The following is a 27794-nucleotide window of genomic DNA, read 5'->3' on the forward strand; positions in this document are numbered from 1 at the left end:
GTGCGGTATATGTAGGATTTTTTTTTTTTTTTATTAGAACACACATTAGATAATTAGCAGATATTAATCAAAATAGATTAAAACACACACAAGATATAGAGGAATCGTTAGCAATAAAAAGAGTCAAATTCAATTGGTTGGCCTCTCCACAAGGCAGGTGATGTACTGAACACACTTTTGCATTGATGGTGAGTAATGGTGGGGTAATGAGGCTAGACATCATGAGGCTATACCTGACACTTTTTTTTTGTACTTAGTTTTTTTTTATATCTTACCCAGTAGCACAGAGACGGATGAAAAAAAACATCTGGCCTAAAGTTTTTTTATATTTTTTATGGACAACCATGTGGAATCTAATGTTGAGAGTGACTCCAAATCGTTAACAGCACTTTTACAATAGAACAATAGACCTGATAGTTACCAAACAAGAAAAAAACTACTCAGACTGTTTTAGGAAAAACTACTCAGACTAAATTATCGACTTGAAAGTAGTATTTAATTGCTTCTTATTGGGTTTAGAATTGTAAGTGCTGTTACAAAGCGTTAATTACTATTTGGAATAATTAGCTTTAAGAATCTGGACAGCAAACAGCCCAAGATTCGAAAAAGTGGCATCCTTACAATTGTAATATGTGTGTAATAATTAGTTGTTTATGATTCACCTCTATTTTTACAAGTCTTGAATATAAACTTTCAAGGAGAAGGCATTCTGTTTTCATGAGCCTTATTCTTCCCATTCTCTGTCAAACCCTAATTTGGCACTTAACTAATGAATGAGTTGATGGAATCAAATCGAAAGTTTTGATGCTTTAAACACTAATCGATTTTAGAAGGACAAAAACATTGTACATTTAAGTCAATACACTGTACTGTGCTTTTTTCTTAAAAGCAAATGTGCTAAAGATAATTTGAGTTAAAAGCTTTGAGAAGGTTGTCCATTGTTTTAGTTCACAGATTTTTTTTTTTTTTTTTTACAGTGCATTCTATTTTTGAATTTCTTAAAGAAAAAAAAAAGAAGTGTTCCTGTAACCATTTTACTGACTGAAAACTGACTAGAAATCCAATTGAAGTGTTAAAGTGCTGTGAATGGGTTCCAGTTAGCGTGTCCATTACATTTAAAGTCTTCTTGCTAATTGATTTTAATATTATTCTGTTGCTTCTGACTTCAGCACAAATTGCAACAATATCTGGTTAAATATTTTAAATAAGACACTGAGAAAGAAAAAGTATATGTAAGCATCTTATTTTTTGGTTGTTGCTCTATCTGGGGCTGATTGTAAATAGTTAATGGAGAACCTAATACTCCTGGGAGAGCCTCCAGCTGTGTGTGATTGCCAGCTAAGGAGTCCTAATCAGCAGGTAGAGGGCATCAGGTATTAATAAAGGTCCCTTTTATACACCTCATAGCTCCTGCAAGGCCATAACAAGCACCAGGATTATGTCCACCCACACTACTTGGACCAAGAAATCCTCCAATTGGCGCGGGTATGAACCGGGATCGGAGCTTAAAGAAGACGAAACCGCCGATCGCTGTGTGTGTAACCAGGGTCAGGTTTGTCTACTAATCAGGGATTGTAGATCCCACACTAATATAGCGAGGTGTATTGAGCGGGACCTCCATGTAGGGAAGTAGCGCACGCTGTCTTCACGGCACTTTCTGTTTGTAGTGCTTTTATACAGTGTGTTATTTTGCTTTTCGTACACTTTGTGGTATGTCCTCTGGGTGCTACCATTGTTGGTCTGTGTGTTTGTTGCTGTGAGTAAAACCAGCGGGGCGTGTCAAGGCTAACCTCCGTTTCGATTTATCAGTGAATACACACGCACACACGCCACTCCACTTTTACAGTTCTTTTTTCTGAATGTTACAATGCCAATAGGTTGTTGCTAGACACAAGAATGCTAGTTACGGCCTAATTAGTTATAGCAACAAGTAGAAAATAGACCAATAACAAAGAATATGTTTACTGTTAATAATTTACATTGTGCTTTACAGTATAATTTTATATATCATTAAAATTATAATGTATAATAGGCACATACAGTACGCTTTAAAGCTGTACCAACTGTATGTGGATAATGACAAGAAATTAAGCGTGTTAATGTGAACACAGATTATGCGTCACATTGAATTATAGAAACACGCTAGAAAAATGCAGAAATGCACAATACTATTACGATTTTCTACATTTCTCTTTTATGAGAGAGTATTTTAGTTCTAGTTTTAGATCTTGCTGTGGCACGGTTGAGGACCTGCATGTATACATAATATGTTTTTGTTCGGTTTGTACATAAAATCTTTTTAATTTGAAAATTAAGTTTGTGCTCAATATGGTAGGGCTGGGAAGTTAGAAATCTCTCCCTGTCTAATTGAACTTCATGTGAAGCATGTGGCCAGGTGTTGATTGACTAACTGATTATCAATTAACCCTGGCCACATGCCTTTAAAAAGTTTCTTTGTTCTTCAACAAGCCGAAGAGGAAGTTGAAAACTCATACATCCGGATGTACTTTTTCTTAAATAATTTTAAGAAATAGAACCCCATTCTTTCAACTAAAGGCCAGTTTTATAAAATTGATTAACTGAGGGATTATTCACAGTCAGTTTGCAAAGAAGATTGTTCTAAAAAACTGTCTTGGATATGAACAGCATTTGATTGCATTCTTTTATGTCCTTTCACACTCCAGAGCTCTTCAGAGTGACTATTGCGTTGCTCTTTCTGATCTGAAACCATCAGGAATTGTTTTCTCTCACTATGTGCCTGTGCATATGCATATGATTCTTCTTGATACAAGATGAGGATTGCAACTTTCTCGTTGCATGAAAGAACCAGGGTTGAAAATAATGCTGAAACTTTGTTTCAAAAGAGATAGATTTATATTACATTTTTCTGAACTACAGTGAAAAGAGCAGTTTCAAGAGTTGTGAACCTAATGAAGGAAAACAACAGTCAGGATATTCAGGATAAGAGAGGCTGTTATCTGTGTTGCTCTGTGTCAATTATTAATTAAATGGAATAGCGCCTGTTAATTACCCGACACAAAACAATGCAGTCCCTGGGTTTGCCTTGTTTACATAATTATTGAGTATCGATCAAGAACAATCTGTCAGTGTTATTTAATATAGAACCAGTTTACGTCAGTTTACGACCTTGGTACAGCAGTGAAAATGTCAACTATTTGGATTAGAGAAAAAATTGCTTCCAGTCGGCATTTAAAACACTCAATGCGGAAGTTAATTCTCATTGATTGATACTCGATTGTAAAGGTGTCTTTTTTTTTAATTTTGTTGTCGCCAATTATTATTATTATTATTTTCTCCCCAATTTAGTGGCTACCACCCCTGCGCTGACTCGGGAGCAGCAAAGATGAACACACGCTGTCCTCCGAAGCATGTGCCATCAGCCGACCGCTTCTTTACACACTGCGGACTCAACGTGCAGCCACCCAGAGCTACAACGTCGGAGGACAAGCTCTGGGCAGCTTACAAGCAAGCCCACAGGCGAGATCACAGGGGATTTTTGTAACATAACCAATATCCTCTGCTGAAGAATACAATTAGAAAGCCTATAAATTGATGCCTATATTGTTCCCTTTATTCTCTACAGCAAGCTATTTATGTGACACCATTACCTGTAGAGAATGTACCTTAATAGAGGTGTTCAAATATGTGGCAAGCTTAATGAAATCAGTTGACTGAAAAAAAAAAAAAAAAGCATGGATAGCATTGTGAAATGCACAGTAAATACCCCCAATGAGCTACGATGGCTCCAGCCCAGTTGTTACTCCTTTGAAGATATTGATGCCAGTTGCATTTCATGTTATTTGGAAGTGACAGGTGTGTTTACATTTAGTGGTATCAAAATGTGTTGCTGGCGTTAAGAGCATCATGATGGATGTGTGATAGTTTGACTTGAGCTGGGATCAAATGAATATTATAGTGACTACTGAGCATCTTGGAATTCTGTATATTATAATTAGGGGTTACAGTTTTTGGTAAAAGCAGAATCTCCACTTGTTTTTATTTTGAACTCCATTTCTCAACGTCCCCTGCTGAGGAAGAATGCGCGAGAAGGCTTCCCGCATCAGTTCCTATCTGGTTGTTGTTACACTTACATTTTCTGCAATGTCTAGAACGATCCTCAATGTCTGCTGCCAGCTTGGAAAAATATGTGTACATTTACTACGATCAAAGCAGACTTTATTCATTTTAAAACTGTTGGCGAAAAGGGAGTTTTGATGTTTTTAAGTTGGACGTTTCTTGTTCAAGTTTGATGTACAAAGTTAATTTCAATGGAGCTGACAAACTGACTGTGCAGTACAGCATTTGTTTTTCATGATTTCTTCATTTGGCCTGGCTTTGGTTTCAGGCGCGTAAATGCTTTCTACTAGTGTCACAAGCTACGACTATAACGTTTTGTTTTATTGATGTTAGTACTGTTAATATTACATTGCTGTTCATGTTGTTTATGTATACCTACCAAAGTTTTCTTACACTGTGTTGTATGTGCTCCATGTGCTGCCATTGCTGGTAGTGTCACGTGAGCTGTACAGTGTGTTGATATGCAAATAGATCCTGTACTCCTGCAGGACGTATCAACATCAACCTCCGTCTTGATCGCCTGCCTGTCACTCAGCAGTGAATGCACGCACCCACATGGCAGACGGCTATCCTGTCACAAGCATTAATACCCTGTGTCTTTCTAAACAAGGGATTTAGGAGAGCTCATTAATAAAAGTTGAATCTCAAAACAATAATTGTGTGAATATAGTAATTGTTACAGTTGTGTATAATGGGATTTAAAACAGGATTCATTCATCCGACTTTTTACATACCCGCCCTTACTCTGGTCCCATCGCAGTCGGATATGCGATGGATGACTGTATACGCGTTAGACAGGGCACTAGTTATAAGGTTGACATCCTTAGTGGGTTTGGAACAAGTCCTATACAGTAAGTAACAGATATCATGATGTACCATAGCTACAGTACATACAACTCTTGCAATCAATTTTCCACTGTCTTAAGCAGGTTGCATTTCTTGTCAACACAACATTTGATCATTACTATTATTTTCATTACTAAGTTTTTGCAACCCTATAGATTTTCATGTCATTCACTTATTCCGCATTTCTGAGTTTAGCTTGTGCTGCAAAAATACTTTCTTTTGTAGTTTGCAACTGTATTGCTGTGCTGGTCTCTGTCTGCTGTAAACTGCCTGGAATGTATTTTTTCAGAGCCCAATTCATTAATCATCCACATTTATTTGTTTTTATATTATTATTATTATTGTGTATAGACAACTAATGTATCAATAAAAATCGAAAAAAAGAAAGAAAAAAACAATTGGCTCTTTTATATTGTAAAATATTTAGCTAAAGGGAATATTTATAGATCTTAAAGAGATTTAAAAGGCAAGGACAGACTAGACAAGATAGCTTTGGGTCGACAGTTGTGCACTCGACACCCACGGCACACATTTTGCTTATACTTGCTGCACCGAGAAGCTCACAGTCTCCCTTTAAATAGTCCACAGCCTGCCAGCAACATTACAACAATTTCCCACCCCTCTCCCCCGTCCCTTCATTTAGTCAAGGTACATCCCTTGAATCCCTTGACAAGGGGTCACTGCCGTTGCAGAGGTGCATCAGTGTTGGTCTATGGGGGTCAGTCTGTGGCAACCCCTGCAGGGTCACTCAGGCGCTCAATGCCCTGCATGGCGGTTGTTGCTGTTGGCGAGATGGAACCACAACGAACTGTTGTAATATCATTACAGGTAGGTAATAAACTAAATAAAGGTATGAGGCTCATTTTTATAAGTGTGCATATGGTTTTGTTAAATGCAAATAATAATTTATTTGAAAAGAAAACATTCACACAAAATATTTAACCATAAGCTACATAAAGACCAGAATCTATGATAAATTTATAAATAAATTGCACCACTTTTGTAGCTGGCACACAAGTAATCTACAAAAATAATGTACTTGGATGTCTAGTTAATAATCAGCTTATTAATTACCATACAATTACACAATATATAGAAAAAAAATACAATAACAAAGTGGTATTTAAAATAAAAATTGAAACATAATTTATCAGGCTTCTATTTCTTGTCAAACTGGATACAGTGTTGCAGAGCTCTGCACAAGACTGTAGTCTGCACAGAACACGCAGTTTCTTCGGGGGACCCTTGTAAGTACACCAGGAAATTTCATCAGAAGTAAATACAAACTACTGCTTTTAAAACATAATCAAAGTTTACAGGAAGAAAACTTGAATGTAGAAATGTAGAGTTATAAATGCGTTTTGTTGTGCACCTATAATATAGATATACAGTACACATTTTATTGTTATATATATATATATATATATATATATATATATATATATATATATATATATATATATATATATATATTGATTGATTGATTGGGGTTGCATATACACTTCCATGTAATACTATATACAGTAAGTGCAGTGTACCAAACACAATAAGCAGTAAAGTATAAGTAGTATTTATAATTACTGCAAACATTTTAAAACTGCAACCATTAAAGCAAATGTGTACTTTCAAAATTCTTCTCTTGGAGTTCTTTCCAAATGTATAATTTAAAAGCTCCAAAAAAAAAAAAAAATCAGTAGTCCTAATTATTGTGGACAATTCGAATCTACTATAAATTATAATTCATGTAGTTGGTACTATAATGATCATCTTTGCCTTTTGAGACAAAGAAAGGGCCTTTTCATTAAATTATTATTATTGGTCAACCTTAGTTTCCTTCTGTGTTGGCCTAAAAAGCCTAAATAGCCTCTTCTTATTAGCTGCCTAGGTTTGCTGTAGATATGTTATTGTGGGGACAGATGTGTTTAGGGTGAGCTGGGGGAGAAATTTCCTCTGTCCTTTGCCACATTTCTGCACTGGTGCATAGTACAAATTAGCCAGGGATCTGGCCTAGTGTTCCTGTCAAAACAATCAGCTAACCTCTGCAGTTTTGAGTGGCAAAGACAGATCCTTTCTTGTTTCCCTCCAGGCAAGACCGCTTGTCGCCGTGTCAGGGGATAGATTTGCAAATGTATTCTAAGGCTTCTTGTTATGGAGAGAAAGAAGATAGGGAAATCTAAATTTCTTTCTCAGATAGATAATATGCATGGCACTAAGAATATTTTTTAATAACTTTTCATGTGGCTCTCTGAGTACTTAGTTCCTTTGGCTCTTGGCCCTTTAATTGTTGATCTCCCTATGACGGCTCACGTCTTTTGGGTCTGACTTCAAGCAGAAGCATTAATGCAAGAAAAAATAATGATTTTCTATCAATGGTAATGTGTCTTTTCACACAGCGCACCACCATTAACCCACAGCATAGGAAATGCTTAAGAGAAACTACAAAAATAAAATAAAACTATCATTTGTGGAGAAAAGGATTCTCTTCAAGCTGCACTGCTCTTTGTTGACATTGAAAGAGATTTCAGGTCACGGCAATATTCATAGTACACTACCTTGCAGATTAAGTTACATGTAACTATGTATGTTTTCATTTTTCAAATGTGGCAGTGTGACAGGGAAAGCCCTGCCAATGTTCATATGTATGTGTTTGTGTGGAGAATAATGGGTTAGCAGGGAGAGGTTAACTTTCTCTCTGTGAAAACATGTGGGAATGTGGCTGGAGCTGTGAACTGAATAAAGGATTAAATGATTAATTAAGGCTGGTGTATACATAGGGTGATCACATATGTTAGTGAGAAGTAATGTTTAGAGTTAATGTTGGTGAGAGGTGGAGGGTTTTTCATGTTCCGTGCTGTCCTGTCCCATCTGTTTGTTTGTTTACATTTCCTTGAGCGTTTTGTAGGCCTTTTCTTTTGGCCCTTGTGTCATTTTATTTTGTTAATGTGTTTTGCTTTGTTTAATGTTTCGTTTGTATTATCACTAGAACCGCCCAGACTGTCCTGGTTTTCACTTTTAAAATGTTAATTACTCTGCGTGTGTGAAAGATACGCGGTTGTCTGTTCTTGACTTTTCCTAAAAATATGTATTAAATACCCTGACGGCATTTGAACATCAGAATCGCAAAAATAAAAAGTCTAAGTACTTCTACCTAGAATTGCCAAAAGCCATCATTTTGACGGCTTGTTACAATACATGCTTTTATTGTTAATATATACAAGCCTGTTTGTTATCTCTACCTCCAGTACTTTACAGCAGTATGTATTTGAATAGAAAATTGCTCTTCAAGTCTAGATATGTTATCCAAATATCTATTGTAATCCTACCAATTCCTTGGAGAAATGCCGTCTGGCTGTCTGCACGAGCATATATAGTCTGCTATACTATTACAATAATTTTTTGAGAAATCTTGAGATTTTTGCATTTTGATTTGAGAGCAACTACAGATATATTTGCCTTGGCATCAGAAAATTTGGAACATCTTCATTGAAAACACGTGTGCATTAGCAAATTCTGTGTCTGTCTTCCTTCCTGGTCGACACAACATTGCCAGTGACGCTGTCCTGTCACAGTCTTGTATAAGATGCATTTTGTGTGTCTCTGTAAATGCTGCAAATGTTTTTTTATGTCTTTGGAACCTTTTCTTATTTTCCCTACAAACACTACAAATGCCATGTCATACAGTACTACTGTAGGAATTTCATATGAGGGCATATGTAAAACATCATTTTGTGCCCCCAAAGAATAATTAAATCATATTTCTCTGGCACCTTCTTGTGCAGGGTAAAAGCTGTGCTTACTCTGTACACTGTAAAATGTAGTTTTCTTTCTAAATATGTTTTTTATCCAAATATTTTCCCTCAGTGGTGGCAGTACAAAGATGTAATATGACATTTTCTTCATCAGAGATGATCCAACTGAACTCTTGGCACCTTTGTGGAGAATAAAGTAGATACAGAGAAAGTGTTTTAAGATTTACACTGAACTATGATCCCTTGGTAACTGATTACTTCATTTAGTGAGCTCAGAATTTCAGTTTAAAGCAACTTTCAAGATTCTAAAGTCCTGTTAGATTTTAAAAGGCATGGAATTTAGAATGTAACAATAGAACCCCCCCCCCCCCCCCCCCCCCCCCCCCCCCCCCCCTACCATACAGACAAGGTCAACTATGCAGCAGCTGATTTTGGGGTAGTTAGTGTTGGTATTTAAACTGTTGCACAAAGTATTTACACCACTAATTACACTTTATATGTTAGTGGTACAGCCACTTCCCCAAATTTAAACCACAGAAAAAAAATATACAAGCGAGCAAAATGTAATGTCAGATAATCATGCTTTTACTGCAAATTAAAACTATTAAACATTGGCTTTATTGTTATTTATGTCTAACTTACAGGTTAATTTACCTTTTCAATCTATTGCCTTCAGTTTTGTTTGTTTAAAGGCAGACATTCTATCTAAAGGTTCTGGGGTCATCTATTGTGTGTTAGTGCCCTGCAATGCAGCATTTTGATTGGTGGTAAAGTTCTGAGGTTTCTAACATTTATTTGTTAATTATTCATTTGTGAACTGTACTTCCTAAAATTTAGACACTGTCTGTGCTCCAGTTTGTTTACATTCCCTAAAGTTTCATCTCCCAGTCGGGTAGGTGTAGTTGTTTGGGGGGGATTATTGATTTTTAAATTAAAACACTTAGGAGGACAAGTACTGATAGGGTTGGAATTGTATCATCAGCCATTGTGTCGCCCTCATTATAAAGGAGTAAGCATCTGTGTATGTCAGTTTGTGGTACGGATATTCTTTCTGACACTTGACTGAATTTTACAAGATTAAACAAAAACTAATTTCCTGCAAATGGTAGCAAAACTAATTTTATAGGCAACCATTATGAGGTTGTGGTGTTATATATCAGGTAAGTGTCATTTTGAAGTTAGGGAATTATGCAAATACAGAGGAAAATAGCTCACTTTTCACGATATAGTGTATCAGAAACTACATGGAAATTAAATAACCAGTTATGAGAAATGAGTTGTGTCATTGTCTCAGTTTCTCTTCACAGAAATAAATAAATAAATAAAAACAGTGTAAACCTTAACCTTAACTTTAAGCTCTTTTTTAAAATGATCTTTTCATTTATTTTACAGGTGCAAGATCTTAGCATTGAGAACAAGATATAAGGAGGAAAACTCTGGGAATCCAAAGCTTAGGGTTTCTAAAAATAGCTTGTTCTTGAATCTTGAAAATGTAACATTTATTCTACTATTGTAAAGTTTATATAGCCTACGTGAAAATGTAACATTTATTCTACTATTGTAAAGTTTATATAGCCTACGTGAAAATGTAACATTTATTCTACTATTGTAAAGTTTATATAGCCTACTCAGACATTAACAGCTTGTTTTTTAGGCATGCTGAAAAAAACATCTAGGCTGAAACAAGTTCTAGAGAATCCTCAAATACACCTAGTAAGAAATAGATAATCAATCATAACAAGATGCAACATGTTATGAAGAAATAATTGTGTTTATAATTTCAACAGTTTCAGTGTTCTTCGGTTTTCTAAACCCGGAGGCACAAAGATGTTAGTTTCTGAGCTGGCATCAGTGTAGATGTTTCTGAGCTGAGCACAGATATTACTTTGTATGGCACAGATATACAACTAGCTTACAATGCCTATAGTAAGTATTCGCCCCCCTTGGATGTTTTCAGTTTTTTTGTGTTACAACCTGAAACCTTGATGCATTTAAATGGGAATTTTTTTCCCTTTGATTTACACAACCTACTCAACACTTTGAAGAGGCAAGAAAATTTTTATTGTGAAACAACAATTAATGAAAAAAAAACTGAAATGTCTTGGTTAGATAAGTATTCACCCCCTTGAGTTAATACTTGGTAGAACCACCTTTGGCAGCAATTACAGCTGTGAGTCTTTTGGGGTAAGTCTCTACCAGGTTTGCACATCTGGATCATGCAATATTCGTCCATTCTTCTTGGCATAATTGTTCAAGCTCTGTCAAGTTGGATGGGGATCGTTGGTGGACAGCATATTCAAATCTTGCCACAAATTCTCAATCGGATTCAAGTCCGGGCTTTGACTGGGCCACTCTAGGACATTCACTTTCTTGTTTTTAAGCCACTCCAGTGTTGTTTTGATTGTGTGCTTGGGGTCATTGTCCTGCTGAAAGGTGAATCTCCATCCCAGTCTTATGTCTTTTGCAGACTGAAGCAGGTTTTCCTTAAGGATTTGCCTGTATTTAGCTCCATCCATTTTGCCCTCTACCCTGACAAGCTTCCCAGTCCCTGCCGATGAAAAGCATCCCCATAGCATGATGCTGCCACCACCTTGCTTCACAGAAGGGATGGTGTTACCTGGGTGATATGCTGTGTTGGTTTTGCACCAGACATAACTCTTTGCATTTAAGCCAAATAGTTCAATTTTTGTTTCATCGGACCACAGAATCTTTTGCCACATATTTTCAGAGTCTTCCACATGCCTTTTTGCAAATTCCAAGCAAGATTTTACGTGGGCTTTTTTCAGAAATGGCTTCCTTCTTGCCACTCTTCCATACAAGCCAGATTTGTGGAGTACCTCAGCTATAGTTAACATATGGACAGTTTCTTCTATCTCAGCCATGGAATGCTGTAGGTTTTTCAGAGCTGGCATTGGCCTCTTGGTGGCTTTTCTGACCGATAACCTTCTTACCTGACTGCTCATTTTGGGAGGACAGCCTGTTCTAAGCAGATTCTGGGTGGTGTCGTCTACCTTCCACTTGTTAATGATCGACTTGGCTATGCTCAAAGGGATATTCAATGCCTTTGAAATCTTTTTATACCCTTCCCCTGATATGTACCTTTCCAAAACTTTATCCTGGAGTTGTTTTGAAAGCTCCTTGGTCTCCATTGTAGTATCTTTGCTTTGAATACACTACCCAACTGTGGGACCTTACCGAGACAGGTGCATTTAATCTGAAATCAAGTGAACCACTTTTATTGAACACCGATTGACTCCATTTAACTTATTATGTGAATTCTGAAGGCAATTAGTTGCACCTGAGCTTATTCAGGAGTGTCATAGCAAAAGGGTTGAATACTTATCTAATGAAGACTTTTCAGGTTTTTGTTTTTAATTGATTTGTTTTTTTAAGTGTTGAGCAGGTTGTGTAAATCAAAGGAACAAAATCCCATTTAAATGCATCAAGATTTCAGGTTGTAACACAACAAACTGTGAAAACGTCAAAGGGAGGGTGAGTACTCTCTATAGGCACTGTATGTAATTTCCTTGGACAAATTTGGTCTTACTTCCCTAGCATGATGCATGGTGTGAGACAAAACACATTAACAGTTAACATCTGCACTTCTTCTTTACTTCACCATGTTCAGCAGAAACCCAGATAACAAGAAAGTTGCATTTAAGAGTTTTGTTAAATTCTCATACACATGCATATCTATGGTTTAATTATTATATTGTTATATTGATATCCAATCAACCTCGGTTAACTCGAATGGTGGATAACTCGACACCTTCACTTAATTTGACAGACAGTCTTGTTCCCGGATTTTCTCCATATAAAATATATGGATCTTGTATCTTTTAATTCGACACCATGCTTTACTCGTAACTCGACACTTATTACCAGTACTGAAGGGATAAAAACTATTTTAAAGACTAGTGGATAACTTGACACCTTTGTTTCACATGACTGAACTCTGACTGAAAACTGATCATTTATTCATTCACAACTACCAAGTGCAGCTTGTTACAGTGTCAGCTCACAATGAGTGAGAAACAAAAAATTAGTTATCGTTCAATCGACTTTGAAGCTCAGGTTATTCGGGATAACAAGCTTGTCAGGAGAACTTTCAAAGCGTGTGTTTTTGCATGAGAAACAAACTGACAATGCTTGATTTCTGTGTGAAGCCAGTGTTTGACTGTGGCTTCAGGTGATTCAGGTGATATTATTACACTGAAATATACCTACAAACTAAATATCTATATAGTGATTTTTGGTGAAGCAATGGTTCAAAGGGCTCTGATTCACGAGCCTTCACTTTTCCCATCCTAGAAATCTGTACCTCACAACAAACCTAAGACTAGAATTTATCAAGATGTACCTGCACTACACATGACATGTCACGTGACTCTTGTGATTCACTGACATTCATATTGCGAGGCTTCATCATTTCTTTGCTTTATATGAAGAATGCTTAATAATAAATTGGTAGTCATTTAAAAAAGTTAAATGAATACATAAACGACACACACCCCCTTGCTGGATTTGAACCCAAACGTGGCCCAATATTTGTGCTAACGTGCAACAAGCTACCACGTGACCATCAAAGCAATCATGTTACAAGCTTCCCAATACCTAACATGCATATTTTTTAATTTGTGCATTTTCACATCAAGCAATTTTAGGATTGTACAAAAAAACAAAAAAAAACAAAAAAAAAAACTTTAGTTTTGGACGGGATGAGTGTGGCTTGTATTATTCATGAGAGACGCAGCATTACCACTTGGCTGAGAAGACCCTATGACACAGGCATTTTTAATTGTCTATGGTCGGAAGACTAGTCCTGGTTACTTATGCATTTTATGGTATATTTAAACAGATTAAGTAACATTGGGTCACATTTTCAAAGTGTTTCCTCCAGTCTTTAATGGCATCCTGTTTTACAAAATGATAAACAAACACCTTAACCCTAATGCTTAAAAGAACTTTGATCTTATTGCTTCCTTGTTTGGTTTTAGTTTTGTAAAATAACCATGTGTTTTACCTCTTTAAAAAAATAGGTGTAAAAAAATGGGGGAAACTTTTTGAAAATATTAAGTTTTTTTCCTTTAGTATCAATATTACGAATTAAGAATCAGCATAATAATAGCTTTAGATAACAAAAATACAATTCCAATTTCACAATATAACTCTACATTACACTTAAGTCCCTTTGTAGCCCCACAGCATTAAAAACTAATATAGGCCAGACATAAGAAACTCAATTCAATCAGAAGTAATGTGAAATAAAAGGATAATTTGTAGCCATTTTAAGTAAGCTTTTTGTACTACCATGGGTACTGTATTGTGTATTTATTTGCAGCATCTTCATACTTAAAGTTCAGACAGCAAGGCAATGAAATACCGCTACCTGGCTATCTCCAGCGTTGACTAATAAAGAGTTTAACCTTCAACCAGTTCAGTTGGTTACAAATAAAAATCAAATGTTTTGTTAACATTTTATAGTACCAGCAACTTAAAACAGAGTTAGTTCAACTTGTTATGCAGGATTGATTGGAGCGTGTGCATTGCAGGTTTACTTGTACAGATAACAATGTCATCTGCATACAAATGACAATTAGTGGGCCCAACGGACTGACAGAGATCATGTACATATTGCAGAAAACAAAAAGGGCTAACTATAGACCTGTTAGTGATTACATTGCTAAGGGAAATTGGTTTTGTTGTTCAGCAATTTCAGATAGAATCTACAGTTGTAGTCAAAGTGTACAAACCCCACCTAAAACAAATAATTATAGGAAGAGTCTTTTGTAAGAAAAATTTTGCTTTTGTGGATGAAAAAAAAAAATACAATTAAAGCAATTGTTTTGCAAAACTCCAAAAATGCTAATTGACAAGTATTCATACCTGTAAGAGGTCCAGGAGCCCTGCACATAGAAAAGGGGGCAGGGCAAAGCCCTGCCAATTTAAAATGTGCTTATTTTTTATTTGGATTTTGTATTGTTTATTTTTAGAACGGGGTTCCCCTTCCACCTTGTGTGTTATTGTTTTGCACTGTTTCATTGTTGTATTATGATTTTGTATATTTATTTGTTTAGTTATTTAAAAAGATGACGTGTGTGTGTGTGTGTGTGTGTGTGCGTGCATGTGTGTATATTCTGGCAGAGGCGAGGTTTGGCAAACTCATCTCTGCCAGTAATTCAAACACTCGTGCAGCAGGGGAATAATCAGCTAATTGGTAGAGCGAGAGCGAGTGCGAGAAGCAAATGTTACTTAGTCAGTGAAGTCTATGACCAGCCTGACCGGCACCTTTTTGTTATTATTTTTGTGTTTGTGATTTGTGTTTGTTCATCTCTTATTTTGCTCTGTGAGGAAGTGTTTATTTTTGTTAAAACCTTTTATTTATTTTTGTGTTAAAAAAATAAAATGACGCACCATGCGTCTTTTGCACTGCAGTACAGGTGTCAGTATTTTTGTTCCTGCTTCTGTCCTGACGTCACGGCACGCTAGCCTGTCACAATACCCTGATAAGAAAAATTTAATTAATAGCTAGTTGAGTCACCTTTAGCAACAACAACCTCTTTTAAATGATTAGGATATTTGTCAATGAGCTTTTGACATGATTCTTTTGTGATTTTTAACCATTATTCAATGCAAAATTGTTCCAGTTCATTCAAATTCCTAGGACTTCTCTTGTGTACAGCCTTCTCCAATTCATACCAAATAGTCTCAATCAGATTTAGATCAGAACTTTGACTAGGCCATTCCACAACCTTAATTTTATTCTTCTTTAACCATTCTGAAGTACTGTGGATCGCTGTTGTTTTGGAACGTCCAGTTGTGCTTTAAACCAAGTTTTGTAGCGGAAGGTTTCAGATGATTGGCCAATATCTTTTGGTAGGCTATGGAATCCATTTTACCATGTATTGGAACTAAATTTGCTGTGCCATTAGAGGAAAAACAGCCCCATAGAAGGATATTACCACCTCCATGTTTGACAGTAGGTATGGCGGTCTTCTCTTTGTACGCCTCACCAAACTTTCTCCAAATTGAATGACTATCAGTGTGACCAAATAGCTTGATTTTTGTTTCATCACTCCACAAAACCTTTGACCAGAACTCATATCCATCAGTCAAATGCCGTTTCATCACTCCACCATTGAAACCATGCCTTTGACCAGTCCCAACTCATATCCATCAATCTCAAATGCCCAGACAGTTTTGCAAACTTTAATTTATTTTTATTTGTGATACACAACAAGAGTGTCTTTTTCCTTGGCCTGCGACCATTGAGGGGTGAAATCCAAAACAAACCTGATGACCGTCTTTAATACTCGTCCTCGTGGTTGACCATAAACAAAAAGACAAAAGAAATGTTAGTAAAAAAAAACCCGCTGCACAAAACCAGTCTCTCCCTTCACCCGTTACTCCTCCTACTTTTTCTTTCGGACCAACCCCGAACCAGTTACGTTCCCTTTAGTATGTAATGTCCCGCCTCTGTAGAAACACCAATAACTTCCTGGACTCCAGTGGCTGGAATCTCTCGTACTTCCGATTGTTATTAACCTTCCTCACAATTCTTCTTGTTCTTGGTGAAAGAACCTTCTTTCTTCCAGACCGAGGGAGCGTTGTGACACTACCATGAGTCTTGTACTTCTTGATAATAGAAACAATAGTTGAAATTGGGATACTCAAATGCTTTGAAATCTTCTTGTATCCTTCTCCAGCTTTATGACAATAAATACTTTTCTGCTTAAGGTCTTCAGATAGCTCTTTACTTTTTCCCATATTGACTTATTGGTAATGACAACAATCATCTTATGCCTAACCCTCTTATAGTCTCTAAGAATGTTCACCTACAGTCCAGCATTTTCTAGACTTTTCTAGAATTAGGTTCTGCATTATCATATTGAAATTTCTAGCATCTTGTAGACAATCCTATCATAGGATCAAAGGGTATGAATACTTTTGAATTAGCATTTTTTTGAGTTTTGCAAAACAATTGCTGAAATAAATAATTGTAGGCATCTACATTATTTGTAACTATTTTTTCCTCATCCACAAAAGCAAACCTTTTGCTACAAAAGATTTTTCCTAAAATTCTTTGTTTTTGAGAAATTTCTATAAGTTAGAAATTTCCATTGGGGTATGTAAACTTTTGACTAAAACTGTATATATACACACATTTTAAAAAATGTTTTATATAGGTTTGTGAACCACTGGACTATATCGGGATATATACGACTATTAAGCCCTGCTTTACTGCATCACCTTGAAATAGCAACAAGCATCGCTGTTTCATTGAAATACGGTAACCATGTCTGCAGCCGCCAGATTGACTGTTCAATTTTAACTGACCCCCTTTGTTCACAAGACTAGGGTAAGCAAAGTGAACCTGCAGGCCATGGGATTGCTCACCATCACAACATGGAAAAAGGTAGAATAACTTGTTATCTATCCATAAATAGCACACAGATTGGTAGGGGTTATACAGCAGACACTCACACCATACATACATAAAACAGTACCTATTAATATTTAATCTGTAGTTAAATGTTTTTTTTTTTTTTTTTTTTTTTTAAATTGTAAATGCTAATTTCTTCACTGCAATAAAGGAAATCTATACAAAACAACAACAGAAGCAGGTGTACCAGCAGGGGTGCAATAGCTAAAGCACAAACCCCAATTGAAACAGGAACAGAAGCATGAGAAATATCTGCAAGTCTCTTAGGTATCCACGTTTCCTAGGTAGCAAGACGACTCTGCTCTGTATCTCTGCTCAGTAACTGGAAGTTATTTATCATTTTTTTAAATAACATTTTTAGAATATGTTGCCTATTTTTTCTACCCAATTTAAAATGCCAAATTTGAATGTCCCTTCTCTGCTTAACGGGATACCTCTGTTTCTGTTGTCAAGTCAATCACTTCTTTTAACCTTCCAAAAATAAGCAACATTGATAAACTACACAAAACAGCAGAGGTAGTCAGCAGGTTAAGTTAAAAAAGAAAGGGAAGCAGGGGAAAATGGATGAAAATATTCTCTTACTGCCAATTAAAAACCAACACAATGTATGTGTTCTTACCTGACCTTCCCCTTTGTTGTCTTGTTTATCCCAAAACATCCCCTTGCTACACCTTACCGCAGGTTTGGTCTTGGGGGGGTTAGAGTGAGCTCTCTGCCTGCCTGTTTTTGGCTAAAGGCTGCTGCGCTGAAATCTCTGTTGGGCCAGCTGGCATGACAATTGGGCCAACGTGTTGCAGCAGTTACATTTATGCATTGTGACAACTCTGTGATCCTTAATAAATATAAAAACAGCCCTACCTGCTTTACTGCCGACTATCTCGTTTGCCTGTTGTCCTTGGGGGGAGCCAAGCACTGTTTACTCTGATTTCCTATTGACCAGTAAGCTGCACTGCAAGTTCAATACTTTCAGCTTTGCTAACCCTGTGATTGCGGTTTTATTTTTTTACTTTTAACTTAAAACACAGTGAGGACCTTTCCGCTCATAATTGCCACTCTCATTGCCCTCTGATCACAGGCCCCTTCCCTTCACAACTCCCAGCTACCTTCATCTCATTCTTCCAGTGTTGTAATTGAGTCACAAAAACTGGGACTTGAGTTGAGTCGAGTCACAGGGGGGTAAAGACTTGAGACTTTGACATGCCAAGCTCGAGTCCAGTCCAGTCACAGTTTGCTCGAGTCTAGTCACCAAACTGGCTAGAGTCAATTCGAGTCATTAGTTCTCACAGTTCGAGACAGTTTGCTTTAATCAGATTCATTTTACAGGAGATTAGCAATCTACATGTAACAAGAAAATAACATTTCAATTAAAAATACAAAATTGAGATGCACAATAATGTACTCATACTTGCCCCACTGCCTTGTGTTTTGTCTCTCCATTTCAGTGAATTCACGATTCTTTGGCCAACTTATACGCAGATTTTATTTGTTATATCACAAAACAAAAAAATGCATTTGACCATTTATTTACAATTTTACTGATGGCAGCCTGAGTGTTTTTCGCTTTTTCTCAACAGTGAAACTCCACGATAGTTTTTTTTTCAGATACATTAACCATATGAGAAGAAGTTTTGTGGCACTTGATATTTGATATTGCTATCTTGTTTCTAGGCCTTAAAACATAGTAGTTACAAAGGAAAACAGTCCAAGTAATGCAACTGAGGCAAAATCAGAGTTTTAAAACCATTGCATACCATTGCATATATGCGCCAGTCCAAAATCAATAAACCCAACCTAATTTGCTTAATATTACAGAAAGAAATGTATCTTGAAAGGCTAAGAGTTTAGCATAATAATTTGTGTTACAAAATAAGTAATTTTCATTATTTTCAGATGAAAAAAGGGTTGTTCACTAATACTTAAAAAAAAAAAAATAGCGAAAATATTTCACACAGAACACATTGCACCATAAACCCTTTAACTACCTATACTTAGCACAATAAAATCCCAGTTATTTGTCTAAATGTGCAAACATACAGTAATACTAAGAGGTCAACTGTAATAAATAAACCCTAATAAAGTAGAAGACTGGTATTGTAGCTGCTGTTTCATAGATACATGCAACATACCCCAGCAGCGGAAACAAACGCATTTTATTTATATCAGTGTAATAATTGATCTTCCACAATTATCTATTGTCGATGTTGCATCCTCAGAAGAATCAAGCAGGTTAGTTAGACATGACCTCCCTTTCATAAAACCATGCTGGCTGTCTCCCAGGATACTGTTACCAGATAGGTAATTTTCCATTTTGGATCTTATTATAGTTCCTATAAGTTTACTTATAATAGAAGTCAGACTTATTGGTCTGTAGTTACCTGGTCTGTGGTTATCTGGTCTGGTTATGTCTCCCTTTTTGTGGATCTGTATTACGTTTGCAATTCTCCAGTCTGTTGGTGCAACCCCTCTCTCAAGAGACTGTTGTGTGATCTTGGTTAGCAGTTTGTAAATACTTTCTTTCATTTCTTTGAATACTATTGGGAGGAAATCATCCAGCCCAGGGGATTTGTTTATTTTAAGAGCTCCTAGTCCCTTTAACACTTCTGCTTCTGTTTTACTAAAGTTATTTAAAACTGGATAGGAACAGGTCGACATGTTGTCCATATCCTCCTTTGTAAAACTTGTGAAAAGTAATAATTTAATATATTTGCTATTTTTTTCTCTTATCTATGATGTTGCCATTTGTATCTCTTAGTCATTTTACGTCAACCATGAATGTTCTTTTGCTGTTATAATATTGGAAAAACTTTTTGGAATTGGTTTAGCCTCCTTGGCGATGATTACACTGTGTAACAATTATTATTATTTTTTTTGTTCCTGGGTAGTAAGTGTTATTTCCTAATTGCTTATGCCTCGAAAGTATAGAAATGGCTATTATTCCCCACAAACTTTGCTTTTGTGACCAGGACAGTGATATTTCAAAATATCACTATTTCCAATGGGAAAACGGGCAAATGTGTGTCTTTTCGTTCAATTTTAAATGTTCTGTAAAGTGCCCCTTTTCTATGATTTTTCTTAAAATTGTTAAACCATTTTGTTTTAGAATTTGATTTGTCTACTTTTGGGATGTATTTATTTTATACCTCTAGTACTGCATTTTTGAAAAATAGCCATCCTTTCTCTGTGGATGTTTTCTCTATTTTACTCCAATCTGCTTCTGTTAGTCTCTGTTTCATTCCTTCATAGTTTGCCTTTTTAAAATTGTAAGCTTTAGCTTTAGTCGTTAATTTTGGGGTTTCAAAAAGCACTTAAAATTAGACCATTTTGTGTTCTGAGTTTGCCAATGCTTCTCTGACCTCTGTTTTAGTTATTCTGTGTTCGTTAATTGAAAAGACTAAATCAAGGCATGACCCCCCCTCCAGTTGGTGCCTTGACATTTTATATGGGGGACGTTGAAATCCCCCATTAGTATGGATTTCCTTTGCTACACACATTTCTAATGTCATTGTATAACAGATTATTTTGCTCGGTCTATAGCATGCCCCTATTATTATGCATTTTGAATATTTGTCGATTATTGACCCATATTGATTTTGCATTGATTTATTCTGTCAGATTTAACACCTGGGCTTCAAGGCTATTTTTGATGTATAGCGCTAACTTCCGCCTCTTTTGTCCTGCCTGTCTTTCCTATACAGTGTATATCCACTAATATTATATTCATCTCCATCACTCTCGGATAACCAAGTCTCTGTAACTCCTATCACATCATAGTTATTTCAGTGCTTCAAGTTCTAACTTCAAGTTAGTGCAGTAGTTTCAAGTGCTAACATTTCGTTTTTGAGACTTTAAGCATTTAGATAAATACATTTAATGGCTTTCATACCTGAGCTGTTTTGATGTAGTCTCCTTTCTGTTTTTTTGTTGATTTCTCTGCCCTTCCTTTCTGGTTTAAATGCTTCTGAAACTCCGAAGGTCCATTCTCTGAGTAGATTGGTTTCTTTTCTATTTAAGTGCAGTCCATCCCGCCTATATAGATAGTCCTTGTTATATAATAAGAAAGGATTGTGTGGCTTTTAATTTGATATGTTACATGCATGCAGTACAAACTATCCAGTAGTTACACATACATAAATGAAAACAGTAAAAAACAGACAGAAATAGGGCTGAGTGTGAAGAGTTAAGTGTTTTTATTATAAATTACACAGCAAGACATATGTTGATGTATGACTCCCTTAATTTAATGGTGCTGCACTAGGTGCAGAAAAGATGAAAATTATAATGATTGTTTGGCTTTTCAATTATCATTTAAAACGTAATTGCTTCTGCTGATAACAATGGCTGTTCTGAGACATTCTGTTTATAAGTGTCTTCCATATATTTAGAGATTAATGATGTATAAATAGATTGTATTGCTATTCTGTGCATGCCCTTTATTCATCATTCATGTCTCTTGCCAGTCTCACAGAGCTTACAAACAATTCCTGAATGCTATCTTGAAATCCAGGACTTAGAAAGTGTCTTTTAACTGTGAACATTTGGACTTAAAATTCCATACAAGTGATTGTTTCCACTTTACCAGTCTACATTAAAAAAAAAAGTTGGACCATCAGCACATTACAGCAGAATAAAAATGTGTTTGCATTTTCACCACATCGCACTAATGGATTTGACAGCTGGCGCGGCACCAGATAGAGGATGATTCATTTTCATTTTAAAATGACAGCATTAGAATCGAGAGCACAGTTATTCACTTTTAGAAATGCTCTGACCAAGAATTCAAACAAAAATTAACTTTCCAGAGGATGCAAATTAAAAGGTTTAACTTTACATTGTTGGCATCTGTCTTATCTGTAAGTAAGTATTGTATTGACATGACTGTAAAAAGTAGGTTAAGCTTCTTGTACACTTCACAACTACCATCACTAAATCTAAACACATTTTAATATATTACAAATACATACACTACTGGTATTTACAGTAAAACCCGATTAATATCACTTTAAGCACTGGACAAAAATGTTAACAACAAGCTAACTTGACATTAGGCGTACACTAATAAACTCGCAAAATAAGCTACTCTGCCTACCAATAATAATACAAATACAATAACAGCAGTAATATAACCAGTATATATTCCTTATTAGAAAATGATTGAGTGCGAACAGCCAGTCAGCTTCCAGATCTAGCGGGCTTCTATTTTGTATAGATGCCCACTGTAACGTCGAAGTGCTTAACTGTGAATTATATTTTAAAATCAATCCATGCAATACCGGCTTTTTCCCCTAACATTCTAATCTACAACTAATCTGATAACATAAAAATCTTCTTAAACATACTTTCTGACACTGGTCTAAGACAAGGGAAATCATGTCTGTGACAGGACACCGTAATGAAGGCTCAATTCGCAGCTACTGGACAGCAAATTAACAGGGAAGACCCGATTGGTCCATCGGCTGGATCCAAACAACACCCTCCATCAAAAATAGCCAGTCAAACTCCCAACCCTGTTTTGGTTCTTTCAGCATCAGCCAATCCACTCCCTGCCTGCTTGAATGACGCCTCGCCTCAGCGGAATGTTAACTGGCAAAATATCAGAAGTTCAAGGTAAATTAGGTTTTAAATTTTTTTTTAAAGAGAAAATAAATAAATCATTTTCTAATAGCGATAGAACCCTCTCGATGCGGGCTCTACCATGTGGTAGATGACCTTGACTTTCGCTAGCGCCCTCGCCTTCTGCTCGGGTCATATATAATTCATCTACCACACGGCACGGTAGTAGAGCCCGCATCGACGGCTCTATCACTTAAATGTGCTTAAACTCAACAAACTATGTGTTACACTACAAGTACAGTGTAATTTGTTTTCATATCATTTAAACTACTTCAGTCTTACAATGAACTAAACATATGAAGTGCTGCAAAAACACCATTAGAGCAGAAGTCTGTCAGTCTGAGATTTTAGCAAGCAGCAGTCCAACATCAGGTGAGTTTCAACCATGCACAAATTCAAACCAATTTAACAAGCTGACTTCCAAGTCCTCCTACTTTCCTGTACACATTATTTTTGTAGTCGTGGTCAACCAAGAGTTAATTTTTTCTTCTTTGTCTAACTGATTATTTCAGCCTTTGCGGAAATGTCCAAATTTCTTGTTCCGATACTTTTCCATTTTAATTTGAATGTTTGCAAAACTAACACTGTTAGTATGTTGAACAAAAGCCAAACAGGCAGGCGTCACAGCAGTCTGACAGTGCTGCTCGTTTATGCTGTGCTTGTACATACTCGACATTTTTTTTTTTCCTGAAGGGCCTCTGTGACACGATCAACCAATTGAATATCAGCATTTTCTCTGCTAAAGCCCAATCATAAGTTAGCTGGGTGGGACAGCAACTGTATCTGTTTCAGTTGCAGGTACTGACAATAAGTTTTTAACCAATAGGAGAGTCAAATTTCTGCCAAGTTTTAAGCAGCTGTCCAAGCATAAGCACGCAGAGGCCGTTCAAGAAAATTAAAGGCAATTGAGTAGCCAGTGGGAAAGTGACAGATCTGACAGCTGTCCAATCATTCGTGAGCAGAGGCGGGGTGTTACTATGCCGTATAAACACTGAATTTCGCCGACTGTTATTCAGAAAAATAATACATTTCAGTATTTAGAATTTAATTTTCTCTCTATATATTTTTTAATTTCACCAGAGAAGGGAAACATCGAAGTATATTTAGTTATGAATCCACTTTCTCTGAATAATTGTACTGGAGATGAGCGATCTTTAAAACAGAGTAGTGTCGACAAATTTGCCAAATTGAAACAAAAGCGAGAAGCTATCTATTTAGTTTATTCATGGTTATCTGTGTAAACATGCTATTTAAAAATATTTACATTGTGTATTTTATATAAATTATTTAAAGAATAAGCGCAGCATGCACAATTACTGCCTGAGACTTGACTTTATCAGAGTGAGCTAAGAATAACTACCACTAAAACTCTTAATATAAGAACCTATGCAATAGTCAGCGTGCCCGCAAACAGCCAAGTAAGATCAATTTATGCCTGTGCCTTTTACTTTGAGGACCACTGCTCTATACTGTCAGAAATAGCACCATATTCTCCAAGAACGCACACTGTACCAAAACATTTTGACAGTCGGAAAAAATCAGATTTACCACCAACAGGCACAGCAGCACAAATTCTGTAATGTTAGCGAGCTACAAGTCACAACCACACATAAAGAAAATGATTTGAAATTAAATGTTTCTGACAAAAGCTCTCAAACGTATATGGTGATTTCCCAAAGTGAGCTTAAATTTAAAAGTGCCTACTAGTGAATATCAATACTTCCCTTTGAGCTTTAGAGAAGTGTCAGTTATATGGGAACAAAAAAAAAAAAAAAAAAACAGGAATAGAGGCATGAGTTAAACATACATATCATACAGTACATCTCAGCTAAATCAGTCAACTGAATTCAAATTGATCAAATTAAATGTAGGTACTTACATTACTAGCGCATTGGTTGATTCGTCGGTTCGTTTTCTTTTTACAAAATGTGTTGGGACATAGCTAATGTGTAAGACACAAATATAGCTACAGTTTACTACAAAGTTGACTAAACGTTCTGTATTATTATATTTCTTAGCAGACACCCTTATCCAGGGCGACTTACAATTGTTACAAGATATCACATTATTTTTTACATACAATTACCCATTCATACAGTTAAATTTTTACTGGAGCAATCTAGTATCTTGCTCAATCTAGTATCTTGCTCAAGGGTACAACAGTGTACAGTGTCCCTCAACCCTCCAGTTAGGAGTCCAGAGCCCTAACCACTGCTCCACACTGCTGCCCTTTGTAGGTAATTAGATAGCTAATTGCAAATGTAAAAATGACCTAAACAACAGCTGCACCAGCTGTCCAATCACCAATCTTTTTTTTTCATAACCATGACAACGGTACTGGAATGGGTGAGTGGGACGGGTATATATTTATGAACCACGAGGATGAGCTAGACTCGCCGCAGCGGATTACATTCTGATACGGTTTGGTATGAAATGTTTTTAATTTTCAATCGCTCCATAACTGGGTGGGCCCATGAGCAAAATGGGTGGGCCCAGGTCCCTCAGGCCCAAGCGTGGTGCCGCCCCTGTTGCGCTCCAATGTAGATTTTTCAAATTCAAATATATAAATAAATTAAATGAAACTGGAATAATATTTTCTATTAAGAAATTCATGTTACGGTATGGCTGAGGCCCCATAGTACTGTAAGAGAATATGTTGTAGTATTGTCAGCCTAAATGTTAAAAAACTCTATGACAAAGATGTTGCTAGCAGTTTATTAACACATATTGGAAACAGGCACTAGAATGGAACCCTAAGAAACACAGAATATCAGTTTAGATATTGCATTGTTAACTTTAATAAATTGAGAAGTACATGTATCACATAAGTACAAAAGACCCAAACCACTGAACTGTTATAAGTGGACTCTGTCAGGTTTTTAAATAAGATTGAATGTTCTACTTAATCAAAAGCATCTGATAGATCGATAAGTACTACCTACTCCTGTAATAAAATGATATCAATCACAAGTGACCCTAAGTAATAAGGCCACTGTGGAATGGTCCACTCTCAAACCTGATTGAAAATAACTAAGGTAAGTGTAAAAATCAATTACTTGCCAGTAAAATATTTGAGACATTCAAACATTGTTTCACGCAACAGCCAGCTCAAGTTTTTGAGTTAAGGGTCCCCATCGCACAGATAATGGGACTGCAGCCTATGTGGGTGCATTGAGATAATAGGTGGTGGAATGGGAATGCATGTTTGTGATTTGGGGAGCCCGCATGACGGAGTGAAATGCAAGCCTGGCAGAGGGAGGGGCTGGGTGAAGAGTGAATTTTGGAGCTCTGGGAGAGAACCTGTTGTTTTTTTGAATTACCGAGACAGACACGCAGAGACTGTTAGCTTTGTGTGTGTGTGTTACTTGACTGTTTATTAAATCATTTTATTTATCCTGTGTTCGTTATTGTTTATTTCATTTATTTTATGAACAGGTTGTTCTTGTAAAATAAACCGTTCTTTTGAGACCAGAATACTTGCCTGGATTGCTTCCTTTAACTCCATGTTACAAAATCAATTTCAAATTGTGTTGCAACATGATGAACAACAGGTTTAAACTGTCACATTAACCAGAGATGGAATTCTTTTCCTGTAACTCACTGAAGAATCCCATCTATTGTTTTTTATAATACATGGATACCCTTGTGATGCTAATATTAACCTATTAGGTTTCAGGTCTATTTGACCCGACTCTAGTTTCCAATTAGCTTAAATGCTATTTTTCTTTTCATTTGCTGTATAATATTTTATGACTTTTCCTAAGTTGCTGTCATGAACTTATACACAGAAAACAGAACTTTTGAGATGTTTATTTTTTTTTATAACAGGTCATGTATAGGGATAAGATGTTTCGGGTCACTGTGACCTGTGGCATTTATCTATGTAGATTTGTGTGCAGGAATAAAACAAACTTATTTAATTTGATATTTTATTACTATTATATTTGTATTATTATCTCTGGAAATGGCTGCACTTGTCTGCAGATATATCTAATAAAAGAAAAACTCTCTCTCTCTCTCTCTCTCTCTCTCTCTCTCTATATATATATATATATATATATATATATATATAACCTACAAGGCAGTAATTTATGATGTCACAGAAACCCTAGATGAAATAAGTAAGAAATAACCCACGACAGGGTGTGCGGTAAGACAATTAAATATGTTTCTGAAATTGGAGGGTAGTGGTGAGATGTATCTGTTGAGTTTAAATATTGCAGACTCATACCTACGATCCCCAGGCTATAGGGCACCTCCTCCACTCCACGTCGAGCACCTTTACTGGATGCGCCACTCGGGAGCCCTTCATTATAAACCTATTATACGTACATATATAGTATATACGTTCTCCGACAGAACTGTCAGCAATTCTGATCCTATGAACGCAGCTAAATGCCAGCACTTTAGGTTAATTATATAAAAATGATTAGTACAGTAATATTTAGTACAGTGTTTTTTAAATACTTGTAGGCTACCCCACTGTCCCACATTTCTCACTACATAATATTGTTAGAATAATTAACAAATGTATATAAGTGCGTGTGTGTGTTTAAATGTCTTAATAAGCACAGTTCACGCCTTTTAGAATTCTGAATCTGAAGACCATGTTAACACTGAGTCTGCCCTTGAGACACAGTTGACTTCTACAATGGCTATTGCCCCACCAAGCAAAAAGCCTACAAATTGATAAACATTTATTTTTTTTAGGTAGCATCCTGTGTTTCAATAACCACGGCTATGTGGACTTGTTTTGAGTTCATACCTGGCTTTTTACTTGTCATTATATTTCTCCAGATGGCCAGTTGATGACTAAACTGCTGGATGTTCACAGGTATTAATTTATTTTTGATTTAGCAAGATACTTTGTAATGATACCCTTTTTTGCCTTAATGGGGCACTTATTGAAATGTCTGGCCTTAAGACTTCTGTTTTAACCCATGAAAAATCATTCTTGAATTACTTATTTAAACAAATCTTTCAGGTTCACAGAACAGCTTACTTCTGATGCCACTGCAGTGTGTCTTCATAGCATTATTATGTAGAAC

This window comes from Polyodon spathula, chromosome 6, assembly GCF_017654505.1.
Source record: "Polyodon spathula isolate WHYD16114869_AA chromosome 6, ASM1765450v1, whole genome shotgun sequence".
Lineage (NCBI taxonomy): Eukaryota > Metazoa > Chordata > Actinopteri > Acipenseriformes > Polyodontidae > Polyodon > Polyodon spathula.